Source organism: Cryptomeria japonica, chromosome 11, assembly GCF_030272615.1.
Source record: "Cryptomeria japonica chromosome 11, Sugi_1.0, whole genome shotgun sequence".
Taxonomy (NCBI): domain Eukaryota; kingdom Viridiplantae; phylum Streptophyta; class Pinopsida; order Cupressales; family Cupressaceae; genus Cryptomeria; species Cryptomeria japonica.
Window position 1 is genome coordinate 354,879,972 of NC_081415.1, and position 15,876 is coordinate 354,895,847.

Below are 15,876 nucleotides of genomic sequence, written 5' to 3' on the forward strand. Positions count from 1 at the left end.
TGAAGGTGTGATAGATAAAGAATCAGACAATGGGAATTCAAAAGATGAATTTGTATTTATTGCTATCAAGGAAGATGATCTGGTGCTATTGAATTCTACAAGCTACATTGTTGAGGAGAAAGCTTTGGCTGCTAAGATTGAAGAGAAAGGTGAATGGGTAATTGACAATAGTTGTTCACATCATATGATAGGTGATAAAAGCGAGATTGTGAATTTGGAGAATCACATGGTAAATCTGAGACTACATTTAAAGCCTATGTATCCAGGAAGAAGAAGTATTATTTGGGAGAGAGTTCATGTAGGGTTTCAAGATATGAAAGAGAGATGAGAGAAACGGAAGACCAGGAAAGCCAATTGGATGAGATGGAAGCACTTATTGCTTGGAGATTGCCTAAAGGAGCTGCTAAGTATGATGGAAAATTACCTTTGAAATGTTTCTCTTGTAATAAGATAGGACATTTTTCTTCTAGGCGTCCTGAAAGAATGTCTAGGTATGATAAGCATGATAAATTTGAAAGGCATGATAAATATGAGAAACATGATAAGTATGATAAGCCCTATAAGCCTAACCAGAAATCCAGGTATCAAAAGAGATGTTAGTATGTTGTTGATGAAGGTGTGATAGATAAAGAATCAGATAATGGGAATTCAAAAGATGAATTTGTATTTATTGCTATCAAGGAAGATGATCCGGTGCTATTGAATTCTACAAGCTGCATTGTTGAGGAGAAAGCTTTGGCTACTAAGATTGAAGAGAAAGGTGAATGGGTAATTGACAACAGTTGTTCACATCATATGATAGGTGATAAAAGCGAGATTGTGAATATGGAGAGGTATGATGGTGGTATAATAAGATTTGGAGATGACAAATCTTGTGTTATTCATGGCAGAGGTTCTATTTCTTTTAATGATAAGCATAATACTGATGATTTCTTGTATGTTGAAGGTTTGAAACATAATCTTTTGAGTGTTGGACAAATGGTTGACAAGGGATATGATTTGCAATTCAAGAATGGTAAATGCAAGATTTTGAATTCCTCAGTATAGAGATTGCATTAAGAACTATGACTAAAGGTAATATATTTCACTTGAATTCTGGTGAGAAAGGTTTCTTGATTGCTCAGAGTGATGCAAGTTGGTTGTGGCATAGAAGAATGTGTCATGTTAATTTTCACTGCATTATAAGGATAAGCTAAGCTGGAGACTGAGACAAGATTGAAGCTTAAGTGCTTGAGATCTCATAGAGTGGGAGAATTTGCATCTGGTGAGTTTGATACATTCTATGAGAGGAATGGAATTAGAAGACAATTATCTACTCCTAGAACCCCTCGGCAGAATGGTGTTGTTGAAAGGAATAACAAAACCATTTTGGATGTTGCCAAGACTATGTTGGTTGAAGAAAATGTTGCACAAACCTTTTGAACAAAAGTTGTTAGTATTGTAATTTACACATTCAACCGGGTGCATATAAAATATGATTCCGGTAAGACTCCTTATGAGCTATGGTTTGGTCATGTTCCTACAGTTAGATATTTCAGAGTTTTTGGAAGTAAATGTTATATCAAAAGGGATGAGGATATAGGAAATTTTGATGCAAGATGTGATGAAGGAATCTTCTTGGGATATTATACTAAGAGCAAGACCTACCAGTGTTACAATAAGAGGTTGAATAGGATAATAGAGAGTACAAATGTGAAGGTTGATTAATGCCATGGAAAGAAGATCAGAGCATGCAGATATGAATTGGATGGTCAGAATGTTATTTCAAAGCCTATGCAAACTGAGATCCTAAAGCATAATGCTCTGGTAGAGACAATTAATCTAGATATTGTTGTTGTTGGTGAAGAAGTTAAAAACTTGAGAACCAGAACAATCAGAAGACTCTGAGGTATGTAAGATTGAATAATTCAAAAAAATAGATTATTGGTGATAAGAATAAAGGTGTAAATAGTGGGAGAAGGATTGGTTCTAAAGAGATATGTTTGATTTTCAAGATGAACCTAAAGATGTTGCAGAAGCATGTAAAGATGAGAATTGGATAAAAGATATGGAAGAAGAATTGGATCATATTGAAAAGAATAACACATGGGAGCTTGTTCTGAGACCTAAAGACAAGAATGTGATTGGCACTAAATGGGTGTTCCGGAATAAATTGAATGAAGCCAGTGAAGTGGTTAGAAACAAAGAAAGGTTGGTATGTCTATGTTGGAGATTGTTGGATATGGTTGGTCCTTGCTTCTGCTAGTATATTTTGTTGTCATTGATGTCAGCATATTCTTGTGATTTATTCCAATGTGTTTGGGAAGATTTTTTGATCTGGTTTGCAGTTCTTTGTTTTACCGGACTCTGTCAATATTCCCTCTGGTATATTTTAGTGTGATCGATCTAGTGCTGAGACTTTGGGATATTGTTTTGGTTGATCTTGTGTATCTTCATTTCAGATGGTTCATGATTTGGTGCTCCGCAAGTTATCTTTCTTCATGACAATTGTTGATTGGTTGTGTTCTTGAGCTTCTAGACGTTGGCAGAAGAAGATTTGAAAAGTGGTGTTGGTGCAGTTGTTTCGGATGATTCTAACATAGTTGCGGGTATTTCCTAGTCCTGTCCTATTTTTTTTGGTGATCCGCATTGATCGTTGTGCGAGTTCTTGGTGGTTTTTTATCAAGCGATATTGACTTTCATGTTATGCACTATTTTTGGTGGTGTAGCATGTTGTGGTTGATCTTGGTGTGATTTCCAGTGGAGTTGATCATTTGGGAATTTGAATTAGGTCCATGTTCTGTCATGTAAATCATTATATTGGTCTATTGGTCGATCTTTGTATTGTGTGATGTAATTTTGTAATTGAGGGTTGAGGGTTTAGCTGACCTTGTTATCAAGGTTGATGATTTGTATATATAGGTGAGTTATTCATGTAGTTTGGATGTAGATGTTGTGTCTGCATTATTAGAGAGAGGTTTGTGTGTGAACAAGTGATTTATCTTTCAATGTTGAGTTTGAGGTGAGATTAGTTTTGTAGGGTAGACATCTATGCTTAACTAGAACTGTAATCAGGCATTTAAAGATGCTATTATTTCAGTTCACTTCTTTTGGATTGCAAACTGAATCTTATTGTAAGTCAGTGAGACTTCCTTAAGGGTTGTGGCCTTCCAGGAAAATATATTTTGAGCAGTGAGCTTTAGGAAGTGTGCCTAAATGCATGTGCATTCCCCATTGTAACATTTTCACATACTACTGCAGAGTATCATCTTACTATGGGTAGGTTCCCACCATGGTTTTTCCCTTAACTGGGCTTTCCACGTCAAAAATCTTGGTGTTGTGTGTTGTACTGTTAATTTGCTTATCTGTTTATTGTTGCAATTTGTTAGATATTTTATTGTGCTTTAAGTTTTATATTTTAGTGAAGATTGATTCACCCCCCCACCCTCTCAATCTTCCTTCTTGGCTGCTGCTAACAATTGGTATCAAAGTTAGATCAACTAGTAGAAGCTTAATCGCTTGAGGAGATCTGGGATGGCAGCTCAAGGTATTCTTTTTAAGAAGGATAGTTTGAGGTTTGATGGAAACAACTATACTATATGGAAGAACTAGATGGAGATGCATTTGAAATGTCTTGGAGAATATTACTAGAATATTACAAAGTATCCCTATGTTGCTCCTTAGAATGGACCATCTACTCCGGATGAGGTTAAGGAAGCAGAATATAACATCAGAGCGAAGGAATCATTGCTTAGTGTCCTCACTGATTCAGAGATGACAAATGTTATGGGACTTCAGACCACATGTGAGATGTTGGAGAAGCTTGAGATCCTATATGAAGGTGACAAACAGGTGAAAGTTGCTAAGTTGCAAAGCTTGAAAGGGAAATATGAGACATTGAAGATGGGAGATGATGAGAACATACACTCTTTTATGGCTAAGGTGAATGACCTTGTCCTAGGTATCAGATTTGTCAGTGAAAGCATTAAGGAAGATGAAATTGTTGCTAAAGTGATTAGATCTTTGTCTCCTGCTTATAAACATAAGGTTGCTACTATTGATGAGATCGGAAGTGTGACTATAGTGACAAGAGATATGTTGGTTGGAAAGCTTGATGCATTTGAGCTAAGTGAATTTGGAAAATCACATGGAAAGTCTAAGACAACATTTAGAGCATCTGCGTCTGTATCCGGTAAGTAGAAGTATGATCCTGATGAGCGTAGAATATCCAGATATGAGAGAGAGAGAGAGAGAGAGAGAGAGAGAGAGAGAAGATTGAAGAGCAAGAAAGAGAGCTTGATGAGCTTGAAGCATTGATTGCCTAGAGATTGCCTAAAGGTGTCGGTAAGTATGATGGAAAGTTGCCTTTGAAATGTTTCTCTTGTAATAAGATAGGAAATTTTTCTTCTAGATGCCCAGATAGAATGGCTAAGTATGACAGGCATGATAAGTTTGATAAGCATAATAAGAATGATAGATATGAGAAGCACAAGAAGTATGATAATCCTTATAAGTCTAACTAGAAGTTTAGGAACCGGAAGAATTATTATTATGCTGCAGATGAAGGTGTTACAGTTGATGAATCAGAAGGAGATGAAGTTGTGTTTATTGCCATTAAAGAAGATAGACATGTACCTATTGATTCCACTAATTGTTTTGTTGAGGAGAAAGATTTGGATGCTAAGGTAGAAGAAAAGTATGAATGGGTGATTGACAATGGTTGTTCACATCATATGATTGGTGATAAAATAAAATTTGTAAGCATGGGAAGGTATGATGGTGGAATAGTTATATTTGGAGATGACAAAGCCTATGTAATATGTGGGAGAGGTTCTATTTCTTTTGATGGTAAGCATAACATTGATGATGTCTTGTACGTTGAAGGTTTGAAGCATAACCTTTTGAGTGTTGGACAGGTGCTTGATAAGGGTTATGATCTACAATTCAAGGATGGTAAATTGAAGGTCTTGAATGCCTCTGGTATAGAGATTGCATCTAGGACTAAGACTGAAGGTAACATTTTTCATTTGAATGTTGGTGAGAAAATTTTCTTGATTGCTAAGATAGATGAGAGTTGGTTATGGCATAGGAGGATGTGTCATGTAAACATTGATTCAATGATTAAGATCTGTTCTACACAAGTTGTTAGAGATCTACCTAAGATTGTTATGCCTACTAATTCGGTATGTAAGGAATGTCAGTAGGGTAAGAAAACAAGAATTTATTTCAAGAGCAAACAATATACATCTGGTAGACTACTAGATCTTGTGCATAGTGACCTATGGGACCTACAAATGTTCGAAGTGTGCAGGGTAATAGATATTTTATGTCGTTAATTGATGATTATTCTAGAATGATGTGGATTACCTTTTTTAAGGAGAAATCAGAAGCATTTGATAAATTCAAGATATTCAAAGAAAAGGTGGAAATTGAGTCTAGATTGAAGGTGAAATGTCTGAGATCTGATAGAGGTGGAGAATTTTGTTCCGGTGAGTTCAACTCATTCTATGAGATGCATGGAATTAGAAGACAATTATTTGCTCCTAGAACCCCTCAGCAAAATGGAGTTGTTGAGAGGAAGAACAGAACTATTTTGGATGCTGCAAGGACTATGCTAATTGAAAGAAATGTTCAGAAGGTCTACTGGAGAAAATCCATTAGCACTGTTGTTTAAACAAATTTAACAGAGTTCATATCAAAGGTGATACATGTAAGACTCCTTATGAGCTTTGGTTTGGTCATGTTCCTACAATAAGATATTTCAAAGTATTTGGTAGCAAATGTTGTATCAAAAGAGATGAGGATATAGGAAAGTTTGATGCTAGAAGTGATGAATGTATTTTCTTGGGATATTCAACTAAGAGCAAGGCCTACCGGTGCTACAATAAGAGATTGAGAAATATAATTGAAAGTGCAAATGTGAAGGTGGATGGTAACCTTGGGAAGGAGATCAGAGCATGTGGTTATGATGATGGTCAACATGTTGTTTTGAATCCTATTTAGCCTACAAAACCTAAGCAGAATGATCTAGTAGAGACTGTTAATCTGGATGTTGTTGTCGCCAATGAATATGTTCAGGAAGCTGAGAATCAGAACAGACCTAAGACGCTGAGGTATGTAAGATTGAATCATTTTGAAAATCAGATTATTGGTTATAAGAATAAAGGTGTGATGACTAGAATAAGGTTAGCTGTTGAAGAAGTATGTTTGATTTATAAAGTTGAGCCTAAAGATGTTGTTGAAGCTTTTAAAGATGAAAGTTGGATGAGAGTTATGGAAGAAGAACTAGATCAGATTGAAAATAATAATACTTGGGAACTTGTGCCTAGACCTAAGGATAAGAATGTTATTGGTACTAAATGGATATTCAAAAAAAACATGAATGAAGCCGATGAAGTTGTCAGAAATAAAGCTAGACTGGTTTGCAAAGGATATTCACAGCAAGAAGGAATTGATTATAAGGAGATTTTTACTTCAATTGCTAGACTTGAAGTTGTTAGATTGTTGTTTGCTTATGCTACTTATAAAGATTTCAAGGTATATCAGATGGATGTCAAATCAACCTTTTTGAATGGTGATCTAGAGGAATAAGTTTACATTGAACAGTCTGATGGATTTTCACTATCGAATGATGGAGACATGGTGTGTAAGTTGAAGAAAGATCTTTATGGATTAAAGCAAGCTCCTAGAGCCTGGTATGCTAGATTAGATAAATACTTGTTGAAATTGGGATTTATTAAAGGTGTTGCTAACAGTAATTTGTATTTCAAGACTGATAATGATAATATCCTGATTGTTGAAGTCTTTGTTGATGATATTATTTTTGGTGGTGATGATGACTTGGGCATGAAGTTTGTCGGTAATATGCAGAAATAATTTGAGATGTCTATGATTGGTGAGATGAAATTCTTCTTAGGTTTGCAGATTACTCAGACAAGAAGAGGAATATTCATATCTCAAACTAAGTATGTGAAGGAATTATTGAAGAAGTTTGGATTAGATGACTCCAAACCAGTTGCAACTCCTATGGTGACTGGTTGTAAATTGTCTTAAAATGATGAATCTCTAAAAGCTAATCAAAGTTTGTACAGATCTATCATTGGTGGACTGTTATATATTACTCAAACTAGGCCTGACATTATAAAAGTTGTGTGTATGGCTGCTAGATATCAATCTAATCTAAAGGAGATTCATGTCACTGATGTTAAGAGGATATTCATATATCTAAAGGGAACTATGGATTATGGTTTATGGTACCTAAGGAATGATGATTTCATGTTGTGTGCCTACACTGGTGCTGATTGGGTTGGTGATGTAGATGATCAGAAGAGCACTACCGGTGCAGCATTCTTTTTGGGTAAGAAGTCAGTTTTGTTAGGACTCATTACATTTGAGTCAAGTTTTGAGGCCCATTTCAAAATTTTGCTCTCCATTTCTGAATGATCATAAAATGAGTCAGTTTGAATGGCCTAGTTAGAGAGAGGGTAAAATGAAGCCAGTTAATCATCAAGGGGTAAGGCTTTGGAAACTTGTTGTACACCTTTCATTTGACCTATGTAGTGTGTTGCAACTTTCAGATTTCAGTTTGGATCAGTTTATCAAATACCCATTTCAAGGGGTGAGCTGAAAGTGCATTTTAGGCACATATAAAGATTTTACCAAGTAGCCTACTTTGAGTGCTTATATCTTTTTCCCTGTTGATCGTCATGAAGAATTTCAAAGTGCACTGAATTCTATGAATAAATATGAGCCTTCGTGCAAAATTTCAATTCTTTTTTAATCCATTTGCTCAGTTTAGTAGGCTCAATCTATTTGCAGTTTGTATGGTTTGACAAGTCCATGTTTTAGCTGCTAGTTGGAGCCCTGTTTTGCATAAGTGTAAAAGTTGCCTCAGTGAGTGTCATGTCGGAATGTTTATTCTGGGCTTTTATGGAACTTTATGGTTTTGAAAATTGGGGTCAATATGTCATATGTTTAGTTATCATTTTCCATTCATAGCTACTTTGAAGAAAAGAAGGAATAAACCCATATAAGATTATCCGAGAACATAGTTCAGGCACAAACACAGTGATTTGAAAATGCCTATGGACAGCTCTTGTAGTAATTAAAGACAATAAGAGCAGCAAAGATATAGTCAAAGAGACTTTGACAGTTTGATACCGAAAAGAGAAGCTACTATTAGGATACCCACAGATACTGAGAGGGGGGGGTGAATCAGTATCTAACCGGTGTACATAATTTCTTATCTTAAAACATGCAGAATATATTATAACAGTGTACCGGTATGCAAGAAATAATGCAATAAACAGAATTAAAAACATCCACATGAAAAGCACACCATGACACAAGGATTTAACGAGGAAACTCGGTGTGGGAAAAACCTTAGTGGGATGTGTGACCCACAATATCCACTTACTGGCCAATAAGAGAATATTACTTACAATAGGGGCATGCACATGCAGGAAGGCCAACTGCCTAGAGCTCACTACTCAAATGGGAAGTCTCATTGACTTACAATGTGGATTATACAAATCCAGTATCTTGTATTGCTTTACAATAGCATCTATAATGCCTGATTCAGTACCGGTTGCTACTTTGCTTCTTACATAAACCCTTTACCCTATATTTTGCATAATAGGTCTTCCTTAATAATTCGCATACATCACTTTCTTCCTTACTACCAAAATGTCTACAATGATCTCTTTTATATATAAGAGTCATTTTACAACATGTTAGGTCAGCTTACAAAGTTTTTACAATAATAAACAAAATATAATATAACAAAATCTTGTTGGCCTCTATGTTGGTATACTTCCTTTCTCTGTGCCGGTGTCGGTGTAGAGTCTAATCATTGATGCTAGTGCACTAACTTGCCGGTGTAATGCCTTGTTGGTGCCATAGGATTGTAAGGTTGCCATCAATGACAAAACCTTCAATCACATACAATGTCTCATTAGAGTGTGTATATGCCAACAATCTCCCCCTTTGGCATTGATGGCAACACTCATGAGAAATTTCAAAAGTGTATCCAAAAATGTGAAGTCCAAAAATGTTACCAAAAATGTGTGTGCTCCCCCTAAGCATATGATTCCTGTGATGTTGAAATTTCTCATCCCACTAATCCCCCTTTGGCATCAATGACAAAGGTTGTCAAGATGTCAGTAGAGTTTGTAGTTTCAACCTTGTAACTGGGTAGTAACAATTTGAAATAGATCCACCAAAATCAAGTTTATACTCTCCATAAACTTTTTACTATCTCTTATTGTTGTCTTTGTTCTTTTAGCTATACCGATGAGATGCTGCAAATGCTCTGGCGGTGTTTTCTGTCCCTGTATTAGTGCCTCAGATACTTCCTTCCGTAATGATGCTAAATAGTCCAATCTTGGACTTAGTTTTAATCTCAGATGCTTTGCCTTATTCACTATTCTCTCTTTTTCTCTTTCCAATTTAAGTAATTCTTCCTCAAAATTTGCTATCTTCTGTTCAAAAACTGATAATGTATCAGGTGAGTTAACAAAATTATCTCCAAGTTTATAGATTTCATATTGTACTTTGTTCATCTTCTTATCTATATCTACAATTAAAAGGTTTGTCTTACAGGTGTCTTTGTATAGAGTTTTGTACTCTTTTAATAAATTACACAGTTCCGGTAGAAGTGTGTCAAAATCTCTAGTACACTTCTTTATCTGCTCATCAAAGAATCTTTGTTTTTCAATTTCTACTTTGTCCTTCAATGTCTCTTCCTTTATTTTCTCAATGTTCTCTGTGATATATTTACACAAGGTATCAAGTTGTCCTAAAGAATCTTTATTGTCTATATTACAGTTAGGAGCAATTACCTTCAAAATTGGTATGGTGTCATCAATTGCCTTATAAGCTTGTGAGTTGCAATCTGTTATCTTTTTAATTGAATCTAAGAGTACCTCAGTCACATTAGTTGATTTGTAGCCTGATGATGAACCAACATTCTGAGTACCGCCAATGGAAGTAACCAAGCTTGTATTGACCTCTAGTAGGTCTGTTTGTGTTTGCATTTCCTTAAGAAATGGTTTTTCTACTTTTCCAGTAGCTGGTGGCACTGTTTCCTTATGAACCTAACTAAGGATTGAAAGAATGAATGCCAGTGCTCAGTAAAGTATTCAAACTAAGGCCACACTCAACCATAAAGCCAATAAAGGTAGTATATATAGATATTCCAAGGATATCATAACAGTCATAGGACTGAATGGCAGGGCCAAAGAGTGAACAAGACTTTGAAGATACAAACCCCAGGCCTTCAATTAAGGTCAATAATAATAGTTGCAGGCCTTATGAGGAAAGAAATAACAGTCAAAAGCATCCTCCACACATGGAATTGAAGAAGCCATGTTAAACATGAAGCAAGTGTTATTTGAAATTGAATACCATTCAAACATTCCCCTCACGATGCCATCCTATTTCCCCTCTGAGTGGAGTTTGGAGAGCATATAAACAAGCAGCAAGTAGCTTTGACAGAGGCTTCAAACTAAAAGCAAATTACCCTCTGCATGATTGGTGAGGAAGGTTGCAGAACTTTCAAACATAATAATAAATTGGCCATGTTAAACAATGCACCAATATCCCTCTACGTGGTGGATGAGAACTGCAGGCAGCATGGTGTGGTCTCCTCCCTATGTGTTAAATAAATGGAGGTAAGGGTAGCATTTAAACTTCAGCAAAAGAAGCTTTCAAGCAAATGCAATTAGCAGCTCCTCCCTGCTGTGCACAGAGGTATGGAGATAAAGGTGTGTACATCAGATGAAAACTTTAGATTGGATAAAGTCAGTGAACTATTTGTATATGAGAATTTTACAAAAGTTCCAGCTGAAATGGTCGAAGCTGGAGATATTTGTGTTGTCTGTGGTATAAATGATGTCCTTATTGGTGAAACTCTAGTAGATAAATTTGATGGCTTAGCTTTGCCTAGAATTAAAATTGAAGAACCTAGTGTGAATTTGGCATTTTCAATTAATACTTCACCATTTGTGGGGCATGAGGGGAAACATGTGACAAGCAAAAAAATTACGGAACGTCTTTATCATGAACTTGAGAGGAATTTGGCAATGAAAGTTGAAGATGGAGGGCAATGAAGCCCCTTCAAACAAATGCAGTGGCTAAGTGTATTGCCAGTTCCTCCATTAGCAGCCACTCAGAAAAACTTTCAAGTTCTAGGCTAAACGCATTATCCCACATTGGCTGGGTGGGCGAACTCTTTTGTATTTAAAACTAAAACTCCACACTAGTATAGTGTCAAAGCCTTAAGGGCTTTTGACACAAGATGTCGATTGGGCACCCAAGCAGACCCCATGCACATGAGCGTGCTTCTTGAGGTGACCAGGTGGACCCCACTCACATAGGCACAATTCCCTAGGCAAATTTTGTAGAGGAAGAATGGATTAACTGGTGAGCAAGTTCGTCGAAGATCTACGGTGCGCATTGATTCACAAAGGGAAGATGATCGAAACTTACCCTTTGCGAAATGGCAAAAATCATGTGTGGAAAAGCGAAGGTTAGGCTAGGTTAAAGAGTGAGCAGGTTGCCGAAGATTCGTGAAGGTTAGGCGAAGGTTAAAGAGTGAGCAGGTTGCAGAAGATCCGACGGTGCACATGATTTCGTGAGCCAAAGATGCATGCCTGTTACCCTTCACGAAGTGGCGAAAGGTGACATGGCAGGTCCAGGTGGAGGTCCAGCTCACAGGTCCCGTTTACATGGTAGTTGAGGTGGTGACAAGCAAGCAGTCCAGTGGCGGTGATGAGGCAGACAAGTGGCAAAAGATGATGTGTCATCCTAGGTGGTGCCCCATGGACCCCATCAGCGAATCATAAGCCACCACGTGGCAGGGCGTCAGGAGTTTAAAAGGTGAAAAATCAAAGTTAATGATATAGTGCAGACTATAAAAAAAAATTGAAAAATTTAAATGGCAGAGGCACGTGAGTGATTAATTCGCTCAAAGCCTAATTTTATTCCGAAATAGCAAGTATTATATATCACCGAAAAGCTCTCGGAATGATAAATTCAAAGATGTATTTTGTTTTAACAAATATGGGATATTTTGAGAGAAGTTTCCACGGGAAGGAGGAAGAAAATGAATTTTAGTTAGAAAAGAAGACACTTAGCAGTGTGTTATGCAGATTTGATCTTTTTCCCTCCTCTTCTTATTCCCATTTCTTCTCAATTGTAAGGGTTCTAGAATTGTCAAAGGAAGTGATCCAGATTCATGGCTTCAAGTTCTGAACTTTGTGAAAGCTCTTTGGTTTGTTTCAGGGTAGAGAGGTTACATTGCAGGATGGCAGATTGTTTTCTAGTTGCAAAGCTTACTTGTGTCAAGCATGAGTAAATTTCCCACAATATTGTCTCTAGGCATGTATTTTATTGTTATAAATTGAATCCTTAAGGAGGATAAAATTTGTCAATTTCAAGGAGATTGTTTGATTGTTTGTAGGAATCCTTCAATGAAGGTTTTAAACTCTGTAATCAGTCATGAATAATGGAATGTGTCCCAGATCTGATAATTTTGTGAATGAATTGAGTAATGCATTGGTATAAGGTATTGATGTAGGGATATTGTTTAAGGAAAACAAATTTGAAGCTGTGATTTGCATTTTGCAGTTCTGTGTGTGACTCTATTGCCCAATGAACAAGGCACTGGTCTTTGAAAGATTTGGGGATAGTTTCAGATTTACAAATTTAAAGAAAAATCTATTTCCCTTCATGTTTAGGGGTTTTTATTCTTTTCATTCCAAGCTCTGTTTCATCTATGGTTTATACAGATTTAGCCAATCTGTAGTGTGTGCCTAATTGAGTGAGTTTGTGGAATGATTTATCTGCTTATTGTTGATGCAATCATATGTTTGTAATTGTTGTATTTAATGCATCAAAAGGGTGTCCCCCCTAGGTCTAGCAGAACCTAAAGTGTAGGAGGATCAATTAGGGTCCTATGTTATGTTGTCCAAATCCTAATGTATTCTATAGAGTGAAATTTGGCCATTTCATAGAAAGATTGCAAGTGAACTTGGGCTAATTAGTTTTGATGAACAACAAAAAAAGTGACTCTGCTGGGCAAGTATTGTAATAACTCATGTTGAATTGACTCCCAGAGTTGTGCCTATCGAATTTGAGAAAAAGTCATAAAAGTCTTGTTAATCTGAAAGTATTTTCAGATCTATTGTTATCTACGTGGTAGTGTTGTCTGAAGTCGGGAATGTTTTCTTTCTATCATGAGAGTCAATTCCCATCCAACTGTTGAAAATATGTTATCCTTTTATCTTTGTGTAAATCCAGATCTGTTCATGTTATAATAGTGATTTCATAAATTCTCACAGCAGTGAGTGGTGACTCTGAAAGATCTCTGCACCAATGTGAATTGTGGTAAAAGTTTTAAAAGATTTGGTGAACTTACAGCAAAGATTTAGCAAATGCTTGGAGATGTAAGATTGAAGATCCCAAAAAATTATTGAAGATATTTTCCTCCATGAAGGAGGTGGTGACTCTGTATGAAGATCAGTGTACAATGTTAGAAGATCTCAGAAAGATCTTACCAAATATCAAAGCAACAACAGCAACAAATTTACTCCAGGTGTTCCTCATTGTTGAGGTAATTATCTATTCCTTATTAGGTGAAAAGGTCACCATAAAAAGGAAAAGAAATTCATACTTCACATATTTCCTATTTTGAAATATTCTAGTTAAAGCATGGGTGAAGTATTTTGAGTAATAGAGATTGCAGCTAGTAATGGATTGTTATAGAAATTTCTCTATTAAAGGTTATGTGCCATTCTATTTTGATGGCATACCTGGTTACCCAAATCAGATTCCAAGTGACATTAGGAAGCAGTTACCATTATTTAATGGGGACCAGCTACAATCAGCAAGAATGCATGTGCAAAACTTTGTTGATTTAATGAATGATTATGATATCTATCATGAGGATGTTTGCATGAAGTTGTTTGTGCAAAGCTTGAAAGGGGATGCCAAGATTTGGTTCTCGTTTTTGCAGGAAGCTTCTCTTCCCTCATGGGAAGAATTAGTTGCATCTTTTCTTGAGCAATTTGCTAAAAGAATAAACTTTAATGATGCACTGATGAAGTTGATGGAGATTAGAGTTGAGGAAGGTGAGTTAGTGCCAGCCTTCAATGTCAGATTTTCCAAAGCACTAGCTGAGATCCCACAAGGGTATAAACTAAATGATGAAATGTCTTTAGTGATTATTTGGATGCCTTTGGAAGTAAATTGAGTTACATGTTGAGGGATAAAGAGCCAAAGACATTGCATCAGCATTTGTGACAGCCATGGACATAGAGAAAAACTTAAGATATGATATTCCTAAAGGATTTTTATCTGTCGATGTTTTTTGTCATAGTGTTTGTAATGCTGCAACTAAGTGTGAAGTGAGAAGTAATGTTCAGAGTTTTGGTGTTCATACTTGTGTTGGCAACCATGATAATTCAATTCCCTATGAAAGTTAGAGTTATTTGGTACAAACAATGGTTGATCATTACTTAGATATTGATAATGTCAATTGTGTTGAAGATGAAGTAAGAGTATTTTCAGATTTTACTTTTTCTAATCATGTGGATGATATTTCTCATATGAAAGTTGTGCACAAAGTTAATTCAGAAAATTGTAATGGTACACATGATTGCAATGAAAATATGGCATGCATTGATGAAAAGATTTTTTTTAAATGTCACATTGAATAGCAAAGTGCAACGCAATTGCAGAGGATTGCAGAACTTAGAAAAGCCCTTGAAGTTGTGAATAAGAAAGTTCAAATGTTGGAGAGCCTTAGAGTTATTAATGAAGACCTTCTTCAATATGGTGAAGAGGATTTTTCAGAAAAGAACTGTGAATTGAATGCTTATACAATTGATGAACAACATGTTGATCTAATTGATGGTTTTATGACAGAAAATTTAAGTGAACATGTTGGATATTCATCAGATGAAGTAAATGGTAGTGATATTCATCTTTATTATTTGACTGATGACAAGTGTTCTATTGGTAAAAAGGATCAATTGTGGCAAGATAAGTATAACTATCTTGATTTTCAGAATGATGGTCATGGGATGAAATTTTGTGGTTGTGAAACATGGAATGTTGAGGATGGTTTCAGCCTAGTTTCAATTTCTTCTTTGTCTGATGAAGATGATTATGATGATAGGGCGGATGGTATCTTTAGCAAATTTTCTAATGTTTTATTTGATGTCGATATAGATACGGACCAACCACTTCCTTGTCATAATGTTCATAAGGGGATTCTTCATTTGGTTTCTAACCCTTTATATGAAGAAATAATTGATCAACCAGATGTTGTAAATGATGAACCAGTCCATGATGTTGATACCATTCCATGCAGCAGTGACATGTGTCAGGATGGAGATTTTTGTAATGGGTTGCTTGCTAGTGTGTTTGAACCCCATCATGAAGTTTTTCATGCGAAGATGAGTGAATGTTCAAATTTTATTTCAGATTATATGCTTGAGCCAGAGGTATGTTCTTTTTTTCAAGAGTGGGATGTTAAAGATGCTGATTTATTGCACTTAGTAGATGATGAAAAGAATGGATATGTTTCAGTGGTTGATCATGAAAGTAAGGTTCAAAATTATGTTCATGAAGAGTATGTATATAATTCTAATTGGAAAAACATGCTAAAAGATGTGTGTCATAATAGAAACCTTTCTCTGATGATCAGTGTTTGCTTCAGATTGTTTACATTATTAAGTGATGAGAATCGGATTTTTGATAAGGGAAAGAGTTGGTTTCAACCTTAATGGATGGGAGACATTTTATAAGTATGTTTGTATATTTTTTACAGTTGCTTTGCTTCAGTTGTGTGGTTTTCAATAAAGTGCCCTATTGTTTGGGTAGAATAGGAAGCCC